Source organism: Macadamia integrifolia, chromosome 6 (assembly GCF_013358625.1).
Source record: "Macadamia integrifolia cultivar HAES 741 chromosome 6, SCU_Mint_v3, whole genome shotgun sequence".
Taxonomy (NCBI): Eukaryota; Viridiplantae; Streptophyta; class Magnoliopsida; order Proteales; family Proteaceae; genus Macadamia; species Macadamia integrifolia.
The window spans coordinates 20,236,851-20,242,016 of NC_056562.1; positions in this window are offsets into that span (position 1 = coordinate 20,236,851).

Below are 5,166 nucleotides of genomic sequence, written 5' to 3' on the forward strand. Positions count from 1 at the left end.
GCAGCACGGCCTAATAGAGGCCAAGGTGACAGCACGGCCTGATAGAGGCCTAGGTGGCAGCACGACATGATGGAGGCCGAGGTGGTAGCACGGCCCGATGGAGGTCGAGGTGGTAGCACTGCTTGATGGAGGCCAAGGTGGTAGCACGGCCTGATGGAGGCCGAGGTGATAGCACGGCCTGATGGAGGCCGAGGTTACAACATAGCCTGTTGGAGGCCGAGGTGGAAGCACGGCCTATTGGAGGCCAAGGTGCTAGCACGGCCGGATGGAGCCGAGGTGGTAGCACGGCCTGGTGGAGGCCGAGGTGGTAGCACAGCTTGGTGGAGGCCAAGGTGGTAGCACGGCCTGGTGGAGACCGAGGTGGTAGCACGGCCTGGTGGAGGCCGAGGTGGTAGCACGGCCTGATGGAGACCGAGGTGGTAGCACGGCCTGATGGAGGCCGAGGTGATAGCATGGCCTGATGGAGGCTGAGGTGGAAGCACGGCCTGTTGGAGGCCGAGGTGGAAGCACGGTCTGATGGAGGCCGAGGTGATAGTATGGCTTGATGGAGGCCGAGGTGGCAGCACGACATGTTAGAGGCCGAGGTGGCAGCACAGTCTGTTGGAGGCCGAGGTGATGGCATGGCCTGGTGGAGGCCGAGGTGGCAGCACGGTCTGTTGGAGGCCAAAGTGGAAACATGGCCTATTGGAGGCCGAGGTGCCGGCACGGCCTGATGGAGGCCGAGGTGCCGGCACGGCCTGATGGAGGCTGAGGTGGTAGTATGGCCTGATGGAGGCTGAGGTGGTAGCACGGCCTGGTGGAGGCCGAGGTGGTAGCATGGCCTGGTGGAGGCTGAGGTGGTAGCACAGCCTGGTGGAGGCCGAGGTGATAGCATGGCCTGGTGGAGGCCGAGGTGATAGCACGGACTGGTGAAGGCCGAGGTGATAGCATGGCGTGATGGAGGCCGAGGTGGTACCACGACCTGGTGGAGGCTGAGGTGGTAGCACGGCGTGGTGAAGGTCGAGGTGGTAGCATGGCCTGGTGGAGGCCGAGGTGGCAGCACGGCCTGTTAGAGGCCGAGGTAGTGGGTCAATCTTGTTCGGGTTTGCATACACACTTCGGTTGTGCTGAGGAAGGGGACATATTTTGCCTCATCAAGCGCCAAGAGGGTTGAAGAAATTCAGGTAGAGCCAAAGCAGCCTAGAACTGATGTGCAAGTCTGATTCTCTCAAACAGTCATCTAAGAAGACAGTCTAAGTCGTTGTGGCTATTGTAAGAAGGTCAGTCATAATATCCATCAATACCACGATAGAAAACATGTTGAGCCCCAGACTCGCACAGAGATGGGAGTCGCTGGAGAGGTTTTTGTTGATGAAGGTGATGCCAACTGTGGTGGTGCTTGTCCAGAAATGGTGGCGGAGGCCGAGGACAGTGGTGGAGGAGGCAATGGGATGCCTAATCAGTGATCAGATCGGGAAGGATCTTCTTCCCATTCCTTCCCTCGATCCCCTTCTAATTTAAGAGTCTATAACGGCTCTCAATTTAGGGAGGCGGATCCTGATTAGTCTCTTTCTTGAAATGGCTCTCTGGAGATAATCCTCCTCTCCCTCAAGATCTTGCTGATTCAGCAACTAGAGGCGTAAATTTGGTTGACTGAATGACCTCTCATCCTTCAGCCGATTCTGCACCCCTTGGACACCAATTCGAGTCGAGCAGGTTGGGTTTAGGGGACGTCCATACCCACTTGGATGCCAACAATCTGGATCATGCTTCTTCTTGAGTTCTAAATCAGGTCAAGCGCCAAGTAACTTCAATATTGCCAAGTGCCATCCAGGGAGGGCGATCATCCTTCATCATGAGGAGATCACTCATGCGGATGACCTATCTATTTGAGCTTCACAGAGGGAAATTGCTGTGACAAACATCCACTGGAAGGATAAATCAATTTCAAATTTTAAGCAAACCAGAAGGTCTGATCGGTTGACAAACATGTCAAAGTGATTATGAAGGTTTTTTTTTTTTTTTTTTTTTTTTTTTTTTTTTTTTTTAATGTGAGGGGGTTTAGGAAGGTAGTAGCTCCCATGGCCTTGAGAAAAATTGTAACAGATCATAATCCTGACATTATATGTTTAGCAGAGCTAATAGTTGACTCTTCTGCGTTCCCTGCTTTATTTTTTAATAAAATCGGGTATAAGGCCGATTTGATTCACAATAATAGGGAGAACAAGGTTCCTAACCTCTGGCTGATGTGGAAAAGAGGGGTACCTAGGCCTTTTATTGATTCCGAGTCAAAGCAACAAATATCTGTTAAAGTCGTCTGGAATGCCAATAACGTTTTCTTATTTGTCATTCATGCCAGCAACTTCAGAGTGAAAAGAAGGGAATTATGGCTCGATTTGGCATCCATCCCGGTCGTGGCTGCTCCTTGGCTCATGGCTGGGGACTTCAATGCCACTTACTTGTCATGAAAAGCGTGGTCCAGTGTCCTTCAGTTTGGGTTTAGCAGCTGAATTTGAAGCTATGATAGACTCTTGCTCTCTGATTAAAATTCCCTCCCATGGTCCAAAGTTCAATTGGTCAAACAACAGGAGAAGAGGGAATGTGGCTGCAGTTCTGGATTGGGGATTCTGCAATGAAGCATGGCTCAACCACTTCCAAGATTGTGCTCAATAAGTGCTCCAGCGGGATTTCTCTGATCACTGCCCTATCTTAGTGGTCTCTGAGGCTTGCCCGAAGCCAGGTAACTGCCCCTTTCGATTGCATAAATTCTGGATTAAAAATTCATCCTTTATTCAGCTCATTCGTGATTCGTGGTCTCAATATGTTTCTAGTCCGCCTACTTTTATTTTAGCTCATAAACTTAAAGGCTTAAGCCTATCATTAGAGCTTGGGCTAGGCAATCCTTCCCAAATTTTGATGTGGAGTTGATTAAATCCAAGGAGGCTCTGACAAGGATTCAGAGCCAAATTGAAATATCAGGGATGATTGATGATTTATTTGGGAAGGAAACGGACGCCAAAACGGCCTATTTAAATGCTTTAAAGAACCATGAAAAGCTTTGGGCGGAGAAATCTTGCATCACTTGGCTGAAGCATGGTGAGAGGAATTCTAAATTCTTTCACCTTTATGCCAAGATTAGAAGGGCAAGAAACACTATCAGATTGCTGCAAAAATCTAATGGGTCAAATATTTGTGATAGAGATGGGATCGCGAGCTATATGGCAGATTACTTCAAATCTTTTCATAAAAGTTCTCGTCTCTGAGCATTTGGATCTGCTTGACTCCATTCCTATTCTAATTGATGAGGTTGATTTGCTTTCTTTGGATGCTATCCTGGGTGCAGTTAAAATCAAGAGGGTTGTTTGAGACCTTGATCCGGATAGCTCCCCGGGCCCTGATGGCTAGCCTGGGTATTTTTTTTAGCATTGTTGGGAGGTGGTGGAAGGTGATTTCATTAGAGTGGTCAGAGAATTATTTCTCTCAGGCGTCATGCCCCCTAGTTTAAATAATAATTTCTTAGCTTTGATTCCAAAAGTTGTTGGAGCCATCTCGCTGGACAATTTTTGGCCCTTGTGCATGGGGAATTTTGTTTGTAAAGTTATATAAAAAATCTTAGCTACAAGAATGTCTTTCTTGCTGTCGAGGTTGATTTCAGAAGAACAGGGGGGTTCCAAAAAGGCAATTTGATTCACATGAATGTTGGTTTGGCTTCTGAGCTAGCAAATATTATGTTTTATGCCACCAGAGGAGGAGGATTGAGAATTAAAATTGACGTTCAGAAGGCCTTCAATACTATTTCCTAGGATTTTTTGTTGCAAGTGTTGAAACGTTTTGGCTTCTCTGATAAATGGGTGAACTGGATTCATCAGGTCCTTTGCTCTTTAAAAATCTCTATTCTTTTGAATGGCGGTCCTGTGGGATACTTCAATGTAGAGCAAGGCGTAAGGCAAGGGGATCCCATGTCTCTAATTCTTTTCATTCTAGCAGAGGAGGTTCTGTGCAGAGGTATGCAAGCTCTCATTCGTGATGGAAAAATCAAACCCGTTCAGGGGCCTAGAGGTGAGGTAATGTCGGTCCACCTTTTATTTGCAGACGACATATTTATTTTCATGTTCCATGGCTATGCCTAACACCAACCTCCCCATTTTCTTCACGCTAGATGAGAGCCTTGCCAACCATGGTGGGATGAGGTGAGAATGCAATGCATTGATGTCAACATGAGTCCCTTTTCTCGACTTTTACATGTCGACATCATATCCACTTGAATACTAATTTGAAAAAGAATTTTCACAGCTCTGAAATGTCCAATTTGTCATCTCTAATTGGTAATTATTAACCCAAGAGAAGTTCTGCACCATATGAACTTTTCCTTCAAAACATCAACCACGTTGTTGTTGGTGTGAATCTTCTACAGAGAGATTACTCCATCTTCCACACATCACCAACTAACTAATATTTTGCATCAATGTGTTTAGCCTGAGAATGAAATATTGGATTTATGGCCAGATATAATGCACTCTAACTATCACCATGAGTCGTTTCACCTTCTACTTGGTTCTCAGTTCATCAAGCAATCTTTTCACCCAAACACCTTCTTTACATGCATCCGTGGCTATGATGTACAAAACCTCTATGGTAGATAATGTCACCACAGATTGTAAACGAGACATCCAACTAATTGCATCACCGGCTATAAAGAAACATAATCTAGTGGTAGATCCTTTTTTTTTTTCTAAGAATTAGCAAATATTATCATGAAAACCAAAGAAAAGAAAAAGACAATTGTTAAGCTACTAATCTACCTTGGGCATGGCCATTAGCAGAATATCAACTCAACCAAAAAGAAAAAAGCTACTAATAAAATCTATATCTAGTAGTAGATCTTCGTCTATCACAGTCTCCTGTAAAATTTGCATGCACAAAGGCTGCGTTTGGTAATTCTATTGTTCTGAGAACATTGTTCTTTGGTAGAAGTAGAACCATCTATTTCCATTTCTATTTTGAAAGTTTGTTCTTTGCCTATCCAAGAACACTTGTATAATATTGTGGTCAATATTTACATATATCCCGTTACCCTCATAATTGAACCTATAATTCGGCAACACTATTACCCTCCAAGTTGCCCCAAAAAAATTGCAAAATGACATTACAATGTCCATTTCCTTAAATTATTTTGAAATTGTCATT